The following is a 19,115-nucleotide window of genomic DNA, read 5'->3' as shown; positions in this document are numbered from 1 at the left end:
CAGGATAATAAGCTGTGGGAAAAGCATCCTAAACACCAACACTTAGTGGAGTTACAAATAGTAAATTATAAATTAGATATTTATCTGTAAAGCAAAGTATCAGAAAAAAAAGGCCAATAAAATTTGAAAGCTACATACACAGAAGCCTCAGCACAACACGAGGCAGACAGATAATTCATTCCCCTTCTCTCTTGGATCAGGAAATTCTTAAGTATTAGAAAGATAAAAATATATTACTGGGAATAACTATACATTGGTGAGGTGATGCACGACTGACATAACACCTCTCCTTTTTGTCTTTAAGAATGACTTAAATTTTCCCCAAACTGAGTTTCTTTCTGTTTAACCAGTAATTTATTTCATAAAGGGCGTTGAGAGAAACTGAGTATATGTATATATACAACTAAAAGCAGGGATTTTTTTTTTTTCAGAAGAAAAACAAGTAAAGATTACATGATTTGTCCAGTATCAATGATGAAGTTCTCAAAAGGACAACAATTCAGTCCATATCTCCCAAATTTTAGTCCAGAGATTTAAACATCAGAACATTCTTCTCTCTGCTTATTCATTATGTATTATAGGGGACTTGAGGAGAAGCATCAACCATTTTGCACAAAACACTGTACAAGCAGAAAAAAGAACGTATTTCCTGCCCCAAAGGGTTTACGGTTCAAAGACAAACATACAACAGTAGAGGAATACAGTCTGATGAACAACAATCAACAACAATCAAAAATGAAGTTTGATGAACAACAATCAAAACTCTAAGAACCTAATTTAATTTGTTCAATAATGAATCTGAAATGAGCCTAAAGCCAGTAAATCACTGAATGAAGACAAATTATACTTTTTGCTATGTAAACGCAAAATAACAAAACATAGCAGTAGGAATAATGCTGAGCTTGACTTAGATTAAGATGATAAGGGAAAGGCAAAAAACATCAAGAAAATGTCCATATTAGTGGGTATCTTACAAGGGACCTCGGATTTGCATGGCCTGGAGGTCGAGGGAGGTGATTCTGCCCCTCTACTCCGCTCTGGTGAGACCCCACCTGGAGTACTGCGTCCAGCTCTGGGGTCCCAGAAGACAAGAAAGACATGGACCTGTTGGAGCGGGGCCAGAGGAGGGCCACAAAAATGATCAGAGGGCTGGAACACCTCTCCTATGAGGAAAGGCTGAGAGAGTTGGGGTTGTTCAGCCTGGAGAAGAGAAGGCTCTGGGGAGACCTTATTGCAGCCTTTCAGTACTTAAAGGGGGCTTATAAGAAAGATGGGGACAGACTTTTTAGCAGGGCCTGTTGCGATAGAATGAGGGGTAATGGTTTTAAACTAAAAGAGGACAGATTTAGACTAGATATAAGGAAGAAATTTTTTACGATGAGGGCGGTGAAACACTGGAACAGGTTGCCCAGAGAGGTTGTGGATGCCCCATCCCTGGAAACATTCAAGGCCAGGTTGGACGGGGCTCTGAGCAACCTGATCTAGTTGAAGATGTCCCTGCTCATTGCAGGGAGGGTTGGACTAGATGACCTGTAAAGGGCCCTTCCAACCCAAACCATTCTATGATACTATGATTCTATGATTAAAAAGTCAAACAGTTTAATATTATAGAAGACAAATGGTTCTAAACTACATAATTAGAAAAATATTAAATAAACAATCATTTAATAATAATTTTAATTATAATAATTTTATACAAATATTTTATTTAATTTATTATTAAATAAAATAAGAAAACATCTCAGTGCTCTGCTTTATGTGAATGCTGTCTATTTTTACATTACTTAACAATGTCATTTGATTACTTGTGATTTTGCATGACTAGGAATGAACTCACAAGTATCTGCATTTAGGAATGGTTTTAACTTTAAAATCTATACAAGAAACATCACTTTTTATTCCTATTTGTTCATAGTATATTCTTATTTATTTTATTAAATTTAACCATCACTATAAGATCTATGGATAAAGTATCTTAACATTTAAAATTAGAAATTATTTGGATTTCACTGCCCTAGTAAGAATCCTAACAAAAAAAATTCTTCTCTTCACAGTGACAGAAAAATAATCACTTACTAAAAAATAAAAAAAAGGAATAGAATTTTGCTTTAAAATACTTTGTTTTAAAAACATGGATAATCTTTTCTTCAAATAAAAATATAACATAAAAAGTAGAGAAAATTATTAATGGGTTGGTCTGCATTACATTTACAATCAAGACAAATGTACAAATCTAACAGTGCTGAAATCTTGATCTGTGCAAGAGTCCAGGTGTACTGGGTCTGGCTGGGATGGAGTTAATTTTGTTCATAGCAGCCCCTATGGTGCTGTGGTTTAGATCTGTGACCAAAACAGTGTAGATAACACACCAGTGTTTTAGCTATCGCTGAACAGTGCTTACACAGTGTCAAGGCCTTCTCTGTTTCTCACTCTGCCCCCACAAAGCGAGTAGGCTGGGGGTGGGCGAGAAGTTGGGAGGAGACGCAGCCAGGACAGCTGATTCCAATGACCAAAGGGATATTCCATGCCATTGTGAGAGACTGAAAGAGTTAATGTCTCAAACATTGTGGCGAGGCGAGGCGCTATTTGCATGGCGACGGCAGGTCCGCGAGCACCAGGTGGGGGTGGGGGTGGGGGAGAGGGAGAGCGAGAGCGGGACCAGGACCGGGACCGGGACCGGGACGTGCGGGACGTGGAGAGCGAGTCAGAGGACGCGCGGTTCCGGGTTCTGCCGGACTTTACCATGTATGGCCAGAGGTCACACAGGGTTTAAGGGGCTTGCAACTGCCCAAGAGACCCCTCGCGACCACCCCCCTCCCCCAGCGCCTGTGCAGAAGATTCAGAACTTTCTAGAACAAGAACCATGTAAGTCCTGAAGGGGCGTACCTGGAGGCGGGGATTAGCTTATAAAAGACACACCCTCCAGGGAACCCGCGTGTGCCCACCACTGGAGGATTGTCACGTCTGTCATTGTCATCGTCATCATCATCTCCATCGCAGGATCCAAGGGTGGTGATACTTTTCCTTTCTCTTTCTTCCTCTCTTCTCCTTTCCTTTTCTTGCTTCTCTCTTCCTCTACTCTTCCAATATATGCAAGTGTAGGATAAATTGTGACAGGTTGCCTGGAAAATAGCTCCATTGCCAAATCGCCTCTGTTCGTTCATTGGGCTCGCCAGTTTGTTAAGTCTGTCCATTTGTGGAATTCACCAGTTAATGAAGTTGCTGGCCAGACTGTTCCTCTGAGTCATTGTCGTGACTCTACTGACCACGCGGCTCTGTGGAGCAGAGATTGGCTTTTGTCGGTACACAAACCGTCGGGGAATCGAAAAGATTCGCCCATCTTGCAACCCACCGAGTGGGACGAGACAGCCATACAATGTCATGCTCAGCAATAAAATCGTGTGTGTGTGTGTGTGTCTTTCCAAAGTCGCCATTGCTCAGAGACTGGCGATTGACTTTGCATCACTTGCTTCCTCCCCCATTTTTCCCCCCTCTTCACTTACTCAACTGCCTTTATTTCAACCTACGAATTTTTCTCGCTTCTGCTCTTCTGATTTTCTCCCCCATCCTGCTGTGGTGGGGAGTGAGCGAGCGACCAGCTGTGTGGGTGCTTAGTTGCTGGCCAGGGTCAACCCACAACAGTCCTTTTCGGCACCCAACGTGGGGCTTGAGGGGTTCAAGATAACAACAGATTTGATTGGAGTGTGTTAGACTGAATTCATAGCTGTTATAGCTGTTTAGGTGTTACTTGGCCGGCTGTTACTTGCTGTTGCTGGTCACAATGTTGACTTGTTTGCTCTCAGTACTGATTTATTTGTTCCCTCACCTGCTCCGTGGTGTGCTCCCTCTCTTGCTGTACATCAAACTCCAGTGCCTGTTAATGGCTGCTTTCACCTTTTACTGTTTGCTGTGTGGTTCATCACTTGTTTTTTATTGCTTTTCCTGGGAGAGCTATGATAAAAGCACTGGCCTTCAGCCTAACCTGGTATTTGGGACTGCTGCTATCCCAGTACATTTTGTGGAGACAATTAACAATTACACCTTTTTCCTTTTCTCCTCTGGGAGCCACTTTGTGGGACAAATGAAGAATGGCACCTCCCCCCTCTTTTCTTCCAGGGTAGATGTTTCCTCAATTGTTGCAATGGCCCTTCATTTTCTTGAATATCCCAAAACGCTTGTATTGGTGTGCACCATGAATCTGATTTTGGCTTTTCCTGAGGTTAACCAACACCACACAGGGGATGTGCCCTGAGGCAGTCGAGTCATGGGCGGCAAAGTGTGGGGGAGAATTTGGGTAAGTGCCTAGAAAGGTTTTCACCTCCAATGGTCTGGGACTTCACACCCAAACAGGAGCAGAACCTCGTTGAAGTGGAAGACCACTTGAAGAAAGGATGCCTTGTCTATACCAAAGACATAACTTCTCACACTGTGTTGGGGTCTGGCCTACACCTACCGAGCCTCTGTCCAGCACCCTTAAGGGGGCGAGAGGGTCTCTGGATCTGAGGACATACAAACAGATGCTGTGGCTAAGCCACAGACTCAACCCTCAAATCTAACAGTCACTTCTGTAGTCCAGAAGAAACAATGGCAGCAGAGGTTGACCCAGTTAGTAAGGGAGGAAGATGCTCTTCCTGAGAGAGAGCATGAGGAAGAATCAGAAGAGGCAGCCTGTTCTGCAGCAGAGCAGTCACAAGAACAGGAGGGGGAAGAGACATAAATCATAAAAGAGGTGGAAACCACCCGGTCCCTATCTCTGAGTGAGCTGTGAGATATGCAAAAAGATTACAGCCACCAGCCAGGCGAGTGAATTATCAGCTGGTTGTTCTGATGCTGGGATACTGGGGCCCATAGTCAGGAATTAGAGAGTAGGGAAGTCCAGCAGATGGGATCCCTAGCTAGGGACTGGGGAATCAGAAAAGGGATCATAAGAGGGGCAAGGAAGCATAAGAGCTTCTGAAGGTGGCTCCTGTCAAGCGTGAAGGTAAGGTAACCCCTCAAAGGAAGATGTTGTAAACTACCAAGGCAAGTAGACCACCACTGAGGGAGGTGCACAGTATCTGAGGGAATTAGTGGTGGTAGAGATTATCTACAGCAACCTGGACAACAACCAGGCCTCCAAAGATCTGGATGAAATTTAGTGCACATAGTCCACGTGGTAGAAGTCTGTACTGGAACACACTGACATTGCACACCAGCACCCTGGTGATAATGGACTGGACAGACATTGAGGCACCAACTGTGGATAAACTGGCCTGCTAGCTCTCGCAATTCAAAGAGAAACTCTCATCCTCCCCGACACTATGGGCCTGCGTCTCAGCTATGGAAAAACTGTCCCAACAGGTCCAACAATTCAAAGTGAATATCTCCCTCCTTGTCCCTCAGGGTGGTGTCTCAACTTTCAAGAATGCTGTATAGAATCAGCCTTTTTCTGCTCAAGGGAAAGGGAACTGTGGGCCACCCTGTGGGTTCTATCTGTGTGACCACAGGGAGGACATGAGGAATTGGGACGGTGCACCTACCTTGAACCTAGAAGCTCGCACATGTGAACTGCAAGAAAAAAACAGCATCCAAAAAGAGTCCATCCAGGAAGATGACTGCTCTGTTTGATGTTGAGCAATTCCCCAGAGTAGAAGGGCTGATCCTACTTCTGCTCCTGATGAATGGACTTCTGGTTTGCAATTACAGGAGTGAGGTAAGGAATTCTCTGACCAGGAATAGAGAGGCCCTGACTCTGGCCAGGAAGAGGAAAGGGAGAACTGGGTTTACTCCACTATATGGATTCAATGGCCTGGCACATCAGACCCAAATGAGTACAAGTCTTTGGTGGACACTGCTGCACAGCATACCCTAATGCCACCAGGGTATAAGGTCATGGAAATCCATCTGGATTTCTGGAGTGACAGGGTGATCCCAACAGTTGTCCTGTATTGGGTTTGTGTGGCAAGGTTTTGGTAGCAGGGGGGGCTACAGGGGTGGCTTCTGTGAGAAGACACCAGAAGCTTCCCCCATGTTGGACAGAGCCAATTCCAGCCAGCTCCAAGATGGAACTGCCACTGGCCAAAGCTGAACCAGTCAGCAAAGCTGGTGGCGCCTTTGTGGTAACATTTAAGAAAGGGTAAAAAATGCTGCGCAACAGCAGCTGGGAGAGAGAGGAGTGAGAATATGTGAGAAACAACTCTGCAGACACCAAGGTCAGTGAAGAAGGAGGGGGAGGAGGTGCTCCAGGCGCCGGAGCAGAGATTCCCCTGCAGCCCATGTAGAAGACCATGGTGACACAGGTTGTCCCCCTGCAGCCCATGGAGGTCCACAGTGGAGCAGATATCCACCCTGCAGCCCGTGGAGGACCCCACGCCAGAGCAGGTCGATGCGCCCTGAGGGAAGCTATGACCCTGTGGAGAGCCTGTGTTGGAGCAGGCTCCTGGCAGGAACTGCAGCCCCCATGGAGAGGAGCCCATGCTGGAGCAGGTTTTCTGGCAGGAACTGTGACCTCGCGGGGGACCAACGCTGGAGCAGTCCATTTCTGAATGACTACACCCTGTGGAAAGGACCCATGTTGGAGCAGTTCGTGAAGGACTGTCTCCCATGGGTGGGACCCCACACTGGAGCAGGGGAAGAGCATGAGGAGGAAGGAGTGGCAGAGATAACATGTGATGAACTGACCGCAACCCTCATTTCCCATCCCCCTGTGTGTCTCGGGGGGAAGAGGTAGAGAAGTCAGGTGTGAAGTTGAGCGTGGGAAGAAGGAGGAATGTGTTTTTAGATTTGTTCTTATTTTTCATTATCCTACTCTGATTTTGATTGGCAATAAATTAAATTAATTTCCCCAAGACGAGCCTGTTTTCTCTGTGACAGTAATTGCTGACTGATCTCCCTGTCCTCATCTTGACCCACGAGCCTTTCGTTGTATTTTCTCTCCCTGTCCAGTTGCGGAGGGGGAGTGACAGAGTGGCTTGGTGGGCACCTAGTGGCCAGCCAAGGTCAACCCACCACATCTCTGTTGGAGGCTGAGGTGAGCTTAACAGGGGACAAGTGGCAAAAGCACCCTATTGTGACCAGCCCAGGGGCCCTGTGTATCCTTGGCATAGGCTACCTCAGGAGAGGGTATTTCAAGGACCCAAAGGGGGTACCAGTGGACCTTTGGTGTAGCCACCGTGGACACAGAGAAGATTAAACAGCTTTCTACCTTGCCTGGCATCTTGGAAGATCCCTCCATTGTGGGGTTGCTGAGGGTCAAAGAAAAGCACGTGCCGACTGCTACCATGATGGTGCACTGGCAGCAATATCGCACCAACCGAGACCCCCTGGCTCCCATCCATAAGTTTTATTCATCAACTGGAGAACCAAGGAGTGATCAGCAAGACTTGCTGTCCTGGTTTTGGCTGGGATAGAGTTAATTTTCTTTACAGTAGCTAGTATGGGGCTATGTTTTGGATTTGTGCTGAAAACAGTGTTGATAATACAGGGGTGTTTTAGTTGTTGCTAAGTAGTGCTTATACTAAATCAAGGTCTTTTCAGCTTCCCATGCTCTGCCAGGTGCACAAGAAGTTGGGAGGGGACACAGCTGGGACAGCTGACCCCAACTGACCAAAGGGATATTCCATACCATATGACATCATGCTCAGTATATAAAGCTGGGGGAAGAAGAAGGAAGGGGGGGACGTTCGGAGTGATGGTGTTTGTCTTCCCAAGTAACCATTATGCATGATGTAGCCCTGCTTTCCTGGAGATGGCTGAACACCTGCCTGCCAATGGGAAGTAGTGAATGAATTCCTTGTTTTGCTTTGCTTGCATGCACAGCTTTTGCTTTACTTATTAAACTGTCTTCATCTCAACCCGTGAGTTTTCTCACTTTTACTCTTCTGATTCTCTCCCCCATCCTATTGTGGGGGGAGTGAGCGAGCGGCTGTGTGTTGCTTAGTTGCCAGCTGGGGTTAAACCATGACACTTGCTAACCCTTTAATAGTCCCATATGGCCAGTGCAAAAGTCTGACAGAGGGTGGAGTATTGTGGCCTGGACGAAGTCACGCCACCGCTGAGTGCTGCCATGCCGGACATGCTAGAGCTCCAATACGAACCAGAGTCAAAGGCAGACAAGTGGTATGCCACAGTTGATATTGCCAATGCATTTTTCTCAGTTCCTTTGGCAGTAGAGTGCAGGCCACAGTTTGCTTTCATGTGGTGTCTAATACACCTGGAATTGACTGCCCCAGGGGTGAAAACACAGCCCTACCATTTGTCATGGACTAATCCAAGCTGCACTGGAACAGAGTGATGCTCCTGAACACCTGCAGTATATTGATGACATCATTGCGGGGGGCAACAAAGCAGAAGTAGTGTTTGAGAAGGGAAAAAGAATAATCCAGATCCTTTGAAAAGCTGGTTTTGCCATATAAAAAAGCAAGGTCAAAGGACCTGCACAAGAGATCTACTTCTTGGGAATAAAACGGCAAGATGGGCATCATCACATCCCAGTGGATGTGATCAATAAGATAACAGCCATATCCCCACCAGCTAACAAAAAAGAAACTCAAGCTTTCCTAGGCCTCGTAGGATTCTGGAGAATGCACATTCCAGCTTACAGTCAGCTTGTGAGCCCTCTCTATTGAGTGACCCGAAAGAATAACTGTTTCGACTGGGGCCCCAAGCAGCAACAGGCCTTCAAATAGATCAAACAGGAAATGGCTTATGCAGTGGCCCTTGGGACAGTCTGGACAGGACCAGACGTGAGAAACGTGCTCTACACTGCAGCCAGGGAGCATGGCCTCACCTGGAGTCTCTGTCAGAAAGCACCCCGAAAGACTTGATGTTGACCTCTAGGATGTTGGAGCTGGGGGTATCGAGGATCTGAGGCCCACTACACTGCGACTGAAAAGGAGTTACTAGCAGCATATGAACTGGTTCGGGCCACTTCATTAATAGTCAGTAGAGAAGTACAGATCCTCTTGGCAGCGTGACTGCTTGTGCTACGCTGGATGTTCAAAGGAAGAGTCTCCTCCACACATCACGTGACCAAAACTACGTGGAGTAAGTGGGTGGTGTTGATCACGCAATGGGCTCGAATGGGTAACCCCTACCGCCCAGGAATCCTGTAAGAGATCATGAACTGGCCAAAAGGCAGAGATTTCAGAGCATCGCCTGAGGTGACTTGGGCCCAAGAGGCCCCACTGTGTAATACATTACCAGAAAATGAAAGGCAGTATGTTCTGTTTACTGACAAGTCCTGTTGTATTATGAGAAACTTTCAGAGGTGGAATGCTGCTGTGTGGAGTCCCACACGACAAGCCACAGAAATCATCGAAGGAGAAGGCAAGTCAAGTCAGTTTGCAAGAGTGAAAGCCATCCAGCTGGCCCTAGATACTTCCCGAGTGGGAAAAGTGGCCAGCACTCTATCTCTATATTGACTCATGGATGGTGGCAAATACCCTATAGGGGTGGCTAAAGCAGTGGAAGAAGACCAACAGGCAGCACAGAGATAAACCCATCTGAGCTGCTGCATTGTGGCAAGACATCGCTGCCCAGGAAGAAAACATTGCTTTAAAAGTATGTCATAAAGATACTCACATGCCCAAGAGCTGTGCCACCCAAGAACATCAAAAGAATGAGCAGGTAGACTGCCAGAATTGGAGTGGCTCAGGCGGATCTCGACTGGGAATGTAAGGGTGAGCTATTCACAGTTCGGTGGGCTCATGAAACATTAGAACATCTAAGGAGAGATGCAACATACAGATGGGCTCATGACTGAGAGGAGGACCTGACCACCGCCACTATCGCACAGGTTATCCATGAATGAGAAACATGTGCCATAATTAAGTCAAGCAGGTAAAGCCTCTCTGGCACAGAGGATGGTGGCTGAGATATGAGTATGGGGAGGCCTGGCAGATCGATTATATCACCAAGGGAGGTGACATGTTTACCATGGTGGAAGTGACTACTGGGTGGCTGGAAACATACCCTGTGACCCATACCGCTGCCAGAAACACCATCCTGGAGCTTGAAAAACAAGTTCTATGACAACATAGCAGCCCAGAAAGAATAGAGTCGGACAATGTGACTCATTTCCAAAACAACTTCATAGACACCTGGGCCAAGAAACACGGCACTGACTGGGTGTATCGCATCCCCTATTCACCCACAAGCCTCTGGAAAGACTGAATGATACAATGGACTGTTGAAGACTATACCGACAGCAATGGGTGCTGGGATATTCATGCACTGGGACGCAAATTTAGAATAGAATAGAACATAACAGAATAAAATAGAATAATTTTCAGTTGGAAGGGACCTACAATGATCATCTAGTCCAACTGCCCCTGACCACTTCAGGGCTGACCAAAAGTTAAAGCATGTTATTAAGGGCATTGTCCAAATGCCTCTTAAACACTGACAGGCATGGGGCATTGACCACCTCCCTAGGAAGCCTGTTCCAGTGTTTGACCATCCTCTCGATAAGGAAATGCTTCCTAATGTCCAGTCTAAACCTCCCCTGGCACAGCTTTGAACCATTCCCACACATCCTGTCACTGGATACCAGGGAGAAGAGATCAGCACCTCCCCCTCCACTTCCCCTCCTCAGGAAGCTGTAGAGAGCAATGAGGTCGCCCCTCAGCCTCCTTTTCTCCAAACTAGACAAACCCAGAGTCCTCAGCTGCTCCTCATAGGACATGCCTTCCAGCCCTTTCACCAGCTTTGTTGCCCTCCTCTGGACACATTCAAGGACCTTCACATCCTTCTTAAATTGTGGGGCCCAGAACTGCACACAGTACTCAAGGTGGGGCTGCACCAACACTAAATACAGCAGGATAATCACCTCTTTTGACCGGCTGGTTATGCTGTGTTTAAATGCACCCCAGAATGCAGTTTGCCCTCTTGGCTGCCAGGGCACACTGCTGACTCATATTGAGCTTACCGGCAACCACCATCCCCAGATCCTTTTCTGCAGGGCTGCTCTCCAGCCGCTCCTCTCCCAATCTATACTTGTGCCCGGCATTACTCCGTCCCAGGTGCAGACTCCAGCACTTGGGCTTCTTAAATTTCATGCCACTGGTGATTGCCCAATGCTCCAATCTATCTAGATCCCTCTGCAAGGCCTCTTGTCCCTCGAGAGAGTCAACAGCACCTCCCAGTTTGGTATCATCAGCAAACTTGCTAATGGTGCATTCAACTCCTGCCTCCAGATCATTGATAAAAATATTGAACAGAACTGGCCCTAGAATTGAGCCCTGAGGAACACCGCCGGTGACCGGTCACCACCCAGATGTAGCCCCATTCACTACAACCCTCTGAGCCCTGCCGTTCAGCCAGTTCTTCACCCAGCGCACCGTGAACCCGCTCATCCCACAGTTGGACAACTTGTCCAGATGGATGCTGTGAGGGACAGTATCAAAAGCCTTACTAAAATCCAGAAAAACTACATCCACCGCCTTCCCTTCATCCACTAGGCAGGTGACCTCATTGTAGAAGGATATTAAGGTAGTTAAACAGGACTTTCCCTTTGTGAACCCACGTTGACTGTGCCTGATGATTGCATTGTCCTTTAAATGCCTTTCGATAGCACCCAGTATGATCTTCTCCATAATTTTTCCAGGTCCTGAGGTTAGACTAACAGGTCTGTAGTTTCCTAGGTCTTCCCTCACGCCCTTCTTGTAGATTAGAATAACGTTGGCTAGCTTCCAGTCAGCAGGGACCTCCCCAGACTCCCAAGACCTTTGGTAGATGATTGAGAGGGGTCCTGCTGTAACATCTGCTAGCTCCTTCAGTACTCTGGGATGAATCCCATCAGGCCCCATGGACTTGTGAACATTCAGCTGATACAGCTGGTCCCTTACAAATTCAGTGTCCACAAATGGAAAGTCACTGTTCCCACACTCGTGGTCCTCTGACTCAGGGGACCGGGCAGCCCAAGGTCTATCATTAATATTAAAGACTGAGGCAAAAAAGCATTGAATGCCTCTGCTTTTTCTTCATCTGTATTTGTCAGGTGACCATCTTCAACAAGCATCGGTCCAATGTTTTCTTTAGACCTCCTCTTGCTATTAACATACTTTAAAAAGCCTTTCTTGTTGCCTGACACAACGCTGGCCAGTTTCCACTCTAGTTGAGCTTTGGCCTTTCGTGTCTTCTCCCTGCATACGCGAACCACGGCTCTGTAATCTTCCTGCGAAGCCTGACCTTGCTTCCATAGATCATACAATTTCTTTTTCCTCTTGAGCTCCACGAGGAGTTCCCTGTTCAGCCAAGCTGGTCTTCTGCCCCACTTGCTTGACTTTCGACACAATGGGATTGCCTGCTCCTGTGCTTTTAAAAAGTGGTTCTTAAAAAATGACCAGCACTCACGGACTGTTAAGCCCTCAAAAGCAGATTCCCAGGGAACACTGCTAACTAGCTCCCTGAGTAGCTTAAAGTTTGCTCTCATGAAATCCAGGGTAGCAACTCTGCTGACCTTTTTTGTCATTACACTGAAAATTTTAAACTCAACCATTTCATGATCACTGTGGCCAAGACAGCCACCTACCATCACATCTCCCACGAGTCCTTCTCTATTCACAAACAACAAGTCTAGGAGGGCATCTTTCCTAGTTGGCTCACTCAGTACTTGTGACAAGAAATTATCTTCAACAAACTTCAGGAATTTCCCAGACTTCCTCGTCACAACAGCAGTATGGTATTCCCAGTTGATGTCTGGGAAGTTGAAATCTCCCATGAGGACAAGGGCTACCGATCCAGAGATTTCTCCTAATTGCCTATAGAATAAGTCATCAGTGCTATCATCCTGGCTGGGCGATTGATAGTAGACACCCATTACGACATCTGCTTTGTTTTCCATCCCCCTAATCCTCATCCAGATGCTCTCAACCACATGTATTAAAAAATACATTTTTAAACTTCTGTTTAGAAATCTGTATCTCAAAAGGTTTTCTCAAAATACCTAAAGTAATAATTTGGATATGAAGGAGTGGAGAAATATATAATTGAAAAGTTTGTAGGAAGTAATCCAGGATACTTTCCTGATACCAGCAAAGTCCAAATCTTTAGAAAATGCTATAGATGCTTGAGATGTTTTATAGATGTTGTGGTTTAACCCCAGTAGGCAGCTGAGCCCCACACAGCTGCTCGCTCATTCCCCCTCCAGTGAGATAGGGGAGAGAATCAGTAGGGTAAGAGTGAGAAAACTCATGGGCTTTGATAAAGACAGTTTAATAGGTAAAGCAAAAGCTGCATGCACAAGCAAAGCAAAATAAGTAATTCATTCACTACTTCCCATTGGCTGGCAGGTGTTTAGCCATTTCCAGGAAAGCAGGGCTCCATCACATGTAATGGTTACTTGGGAAGATAAACACCATTACTCTGAACATTCCACCTGTGACTGTTCAGTCAACACCTGCTCAGATTTTGGCTAACATAGCTCATGCTAAGGCCTGATGTACGCTTGGAGCAGCGCCATTAGGTCAAAGCGAGAGCACCAAGTAGGCAGGACAGGTGGCCAGAAAGAGCTAAAGGACCATTATGCAGCCATTATCACCTGCAAATTGCTGTCTCCTGCAGCCATCATCTTTGCATATTGATTGTCTGGCAGTTTCCTCAGAATCTGCTAATTTATGGAAATGATATAGACCAATCTTCCAAGCTGGAAGGTATAAAACAGCAGCTTACCCAAAAAGCTTTTGAAGTGGATCCAACAGCAGCTGGACTGCTGAGGCTTTCATGGTTCCCGGTGTGATACAGGGGATGCCCACACTGTGATGGAGGAGGAAGGATGAGCACTCTCACCATCTGCTAGGTATCTGATTTTTGCTTATAGGTGCACGGATTAAGAGTTACAAAACCTTATGACTTGAGTGGTGAATAAGTGAATTCACGTGATAGACTAGTCTGGGCAAAAGGGGATTGAGCCCCTGTTTGTCGTGTGTGTTTGTTGTATTTCTTAATGAGCTCATAAAATAAAGTTTAATTTAAAGAGTATGTTGTCCTGTAAGTTTGAGAGATCCAAACAGACTGTGACACCACCTTCCTCCTTCTTCCCCACAGCTTTTATTGCTGAGCATGACATCATAGGGCATGGAATATCCCTTTGGTCAATTTGAGTCAGCTGTCCCAGCTGTGTCCCCTCCCAACTTCTTGCCCACTCCCAGCCTACTCACTGGCAGGGCAGTGAGAGCAGCAGAAATAGCCTTGACACTGTGTAAGCACTGTTCAGCAATAACTAGAACATGGGTGTTTTATCAACACTCTTTTCAGAACAAATCTAAAATGCTATGGCACCATGCAAGCTACTATGAAGAAAATTAACTCTATCCCAGCCCAAACCAGTACAATAGGCAAATAAAATAAAGCATTTCTCCCTGCTTCAACAACTTTCAGGTTTGGATTAGACACAGGAAACTAAAGAATGCGAACAAAATTAAGCCAAAAAGTAAATGATAGTTCTGTGGTTATAACACTGAAATTTGTGCTTTATTTTGTTAGATAATTTAGATGTTATTTTTCTTTTCAAGAAAGGCTATAAATAGTATCCATCAATGAAGTACAACTGAAAAGGAGGAAAGACGATCAAAGAGGATGCGTGGAAGTGAATTCTCTGCACTCCAGAGAGGACGTGGATGAAATAAAGTACCTGTGCAGGTGTTAACAAATAGCCCTCGGGAAGAAGAAAAGCAAACATGAAGTAACCAAGGATTGCTTTATGCTGACAGCTTGCCAGGTAGCAGTTACGAAATGTAGGTAATGAGGCTGGATGGCTAGGTTTTAAGATTGGGGTGCAAAATAAAAGAATGATTGCACCCTGGATAGATTTTAGGTATACAGCATAAAAGTTGAAGAAGCCAAAGTGAATCAGTGGATGAATGTTGTAGATATGAATTCTGAGAGAGAACCAATAATGTACAGAAAGCTAAGAAAGAAAGGCAGCTATGGAAGAACATATCGCACAAGGGGTTAGCCATAAAACATTTGAGTTAACGACTAAAGTTCTAGGAAGATTTGTGAGAAACACTGCACACAGAAAGGTTATACACATAATTTTTCAACTTTTACACAATATATAAGATCTATAATAAAAAGATGTTAATTTTTATACCCATTTCACTAAAATTAAACATAAACTAAATATGATTTGTATTACATTTATAAGATAGAACCATAATTAAATGGAAACTAAAGATTATTATTTTGAGACAAAATTCCTCCCTGTTGATTCCTTCTTGGAATGCACAACATCTTAAACTGTTAAATAAAATGTAAAGCTCCTTGCTGCTACTGTAGACAGATGTAACCTGAAGATACATACTACTAACAAAACTTACCAATGTTTATTTAGACTCAGCAAAATTCTGTGCTGAAGACACCATTTTATGGAAACTGAGCTATGAAATATTTTGATCAAAGAAGCAACATTCAATGAAAATTAAATTCTATTTTCTGTTGACTCACACTGCCTTGTCAAATCTTGAAATCTATTATTTGCAGATATTATACTATCCACTTCCATCACACTATTTTTAATCCCCCATCTTGTTTTGATTAAATGTGTGAACAAAATTAAACACACTTTTCATTATCTCAGTCTCTGACATTTCACACATCTATTTGCTCTTCCAATCTTTGTCTGTCATCTTTTGCCAAACAATGTCCCTGCAGTTATGGGTCCAGTACAACATATTTAGCATGTGAGTCAAAACAAAAGTAAAACCATGTTAGTTCAAAGCATGTCTGACGTTTATACTAGTCAAGTTTTAAAGCAACTCTAACTAAACGGAATAAAAATCACTTCATGAACATACAGTGATAAAAGAAAATTAATTCTCTTTCCATTCTGTTCTGTTCTCTGGCACAAGCTATTATGTTCCTAAAATCTGAACACGGCAATTTGCTAATAGCTATGATTGCCAAGACATTAGTATCCCAGATTGCATCACTGTGAGGTACAACACACTGATAACATTAAACTAGCCATTAACATTTTCCTATTGAATATTACTATGCATATGCATCATTCCCATAGCAAAAGTATAAGAGCAATTCAGATTTCTCAAAGCTTAGTAATCATTAGTGGTACCAAACTTTAAGAAGTATGCTGAATATCCTAATACCGCTCCATGTTTCAAAGCTACACAAGTCATGACCTTCAAAGTAGTGAGTGTATTACTGATAGATAATTCTCTTACTTTCTAATAGAAAATATTAAGATAATGCAATCATGCATCCATGTATGAAAAAGTGTGCTTCTCTTGAATGTCTGATACCTACAAACACTGAAATATGTGGAATAATTGAATAGAGAAAATTGTACAGTGATTACAGCTGTCTGAAATTAATGATACTATACAAATCATCCAGTTACCAATATACTCATGTAAGCTCTTTCTTGGTTTCCCTAGTACATTTCCAACAAGATGATAGAGGGAAGACTTTGAACAGCAGAACTTCTACAAAACTTTAAATATAACTTGAACAAAAACTCTCATGAGGACTTTAGGAATCCATTACTGTTATGTTCACTGCCTAAATGTAAAGTGGCTGTGAAACATACTGTGCACCCCTCACAGACCAAAATCTGTACCTTATCTCATTCACCACATCTGTAACAACACTACATACATCTGCCAGATAGCAGGATGGAGATCCATGCAACAGCCATGCCAAGCACTGTCCCCACACTGACAACAGCCCAACTTCAGAGACTGAGTTTCTGAGCAGCTGCATGCTACAAAGTTTTGCTGCCCTAACTGCATTACCTAGACTGCAAGGAAATTTTCCCTTCCTGACTGGTTCTGCTGGCAAAGCCATGGAGCAGGCAGCGCTGTGCCAGTGAATGGAAGCTTTCTTTGTCTTGTGGCCTCTGCTGCACAGAGTGCATAGTTATACCAGTGGAAAAGACCCCTCTGTCAGCACTAGAAGAGCCTTTGCTGCTACTGAAACACCTGGCATAAACAAGGCTGGAGATTTTACCTTTGGCATGATTTCAGTTATTGAAAAGTCATTCCCAGGAACTGACATGGAAGTAGGCAAAATTTCCAACATCTAGGGTTCATGCTGGATCAATGAGAGCAATGCAATGTTTGCAACAGCTTCATTTTTGCCCACGATCCTGAAAGCCACAGCTTTGGCCGCAATCCTTTACTTTCCATCAGTTCTTCTGAGATACCCAGGAAGTTGAACTGATTTCCGGTACTGATACCCTACTGAGGAACACCACTGCAGCTTCTTTTACATAGTAGGTCTATCAAGTTTGGGAACAGAATAGGGAATAAGAAGCTATTTTGTCTCTTATAAGAGAGACTGATCCCAGGATTTGCTCCAAGGAAGGCTTTTGTGAACACAGCTTTTACTAAAATTTGAATCTTATCTTGTCAAAAAGACTTCAGCTACCTTGAATAGGAGAACTGTCTATTTAAGGGGAAAAAAAAGCAAAAATATAGTCTGTACTGAAGTATAATAATCAGGTCTTCTAATATGACTTTCTAGAAGTAAAAAATTACATTGTGTCAAATTACAAATTACATAGGAGGGCATCTTTCCTAGTTGGCTCACTCAGTACTTGTGACAAGAAATTATCTTCAACAAACTTCAGGAATTTCCCAGACTTCCTCATCACAGCAGTATGGTATTCCCAGTTGATGTCTGGGAAGTTGAAATCTCCCATGAGGACAAGGGCTACTGATCCAGAGATTTCTCCTAATTGCCTATAGAGTAACTCATCAGTGCTATCATCCTGGCTGGGCGATTGATAGTAGACACCCACTACAACGTCCTTTGTTTTCCATCCCCCTAATCCTCATCCAGATGCTCTCGACCACATCATCCCTAACTGTAAGGGCTGTGCAGTCAAACCTCTCCTTTACATATAGTGTAACACCTCCACCTTGCCTGCCCTGCCTATCCCTCCTGAACAGCCTGTAGCCCTCCATCCCAGCAGTCGAATCGTGGGACTCATTCCACCAAATCTCACTAATACCAATGATATCATAGCTGTGAGAACTGACCAATGCTTCCAGTTCATCCTGTTTGTTTCTCATACTGAGTGTCTTGGTGTACAAGCATTTCAGATACGCTCCTGAGCCCTCCGTGCTCCCAGGAGCAGCGTAAGTGTTCCCACTAGCATTGCCACCCTCAGGTGATGCCATGCCAACCCTAGCAGAAGCCACTTGGCTGGTTAACACTAGAAAATCTGCTCACCAACCTGGGCCACCCAAACAAAACCCCTGCATACTGTGGAAAGAGATAAGGTCTCTGTAGTGTGTGTAGGGAACTGGTTTGGAAAGACGGCGTGGGTTATTCCTCCCTCGGGAAAAGGCAAACCCATTCATAGGGTTGCTTTCAAACAAGGACCTGGGTGTACTTGATGGGTAATAAATCAAGATGGGGAAATCTGGTGTGTACCTTCAAGGAGATTTAACCTTGGGGGAAATAACCCATGATGTGAGTTGCATGATATGCCATTGCTGTATGATGCTGCAGCAGGAGCCACTCAAACCAATGGAGAATGATCCTCATCAGGAACTGGGCAAGTGCAGCAGTGATCCAACCTGAACTGTACCAAGTCTGGCTGGGATGGAGTTACTTTTTTTCCTAGCAGCCCATATGGTGCTGTGTTTTAGATTTGTGACCAAAACAGTGTTGATAACACACCAGTGTTTTAGTTGTTCCTGAACAGTGCTTGCGCAGCATCAAGGCCTTCCCTTTTTCACTCTACACCTCCCCAGTGAGTAAGCTGGGGGGTGGGCAAGAGATTGAGAAGGGACACAGCCAGAACAGCTGACCCCAATGACCAAAGGGATATTCCATGCCATATAACATCATGCTGAGCAATAAAACTTGGGGGTGGGTGGAGGGTAGTCTTTCCACAGTAGCTGTTGCTAGGAGACTGCCTGGGCATCAGTCTGCTTGTGGGAGGTAGTGAGTGATTGCCTTTGCATCATTTGCTTTTTTCCCCCTTTTTTCCCCCCCCCTTCACTTAAACTATCTTTATCTTGACCCACAAGTTTTTCTTGCTTCTGCTCTTCCAATTCTCTTCTCCATCCTGCTGTGCAGGGGGAGTCAGCAAGCGGCTGGTGGGTGCTTAGTTGCTGGCCAGCGTCAACCCGCACCACAATGCAAGTTTTCCGAAACCTTTAATGGTT

General features: G+C 44.7%; 1 protein-coding gene across 23 annotated transcripts in view; it reads right to left on the bottom strand.

Moving 5' to 3' along the window:
* Positions 1-19,115, bottom strand: part of LOC142402959 (adenomatous polyposis coli protein-like) — a 185,389-nt gene that overhangs the window by 48,257 nt on the left and 118,017 nt on the right. The window lies entirely within an intron of this gene.

Source organism: Mycteria americana (genome assembly GCF_035582795.1).
Source record: "Mycteria americana isolate JAX WOST 10 ecotype Jacksonville Zoo and Gardens chromosome Z unlocalized genomic scaffold, USCA_MyAme_1.0 Scaffold_18, whole genome shotgun sequence".
Classification (NCBI taxonomy): Eukaryota; Metazoa; Chordata; class Aves; order Ciconiiformes; family Ciconiidae; genus Mycteria; species Mycteria americana.
This window is presented reverse-complemented; position numbering and strand designations above follow the sequence as displayed.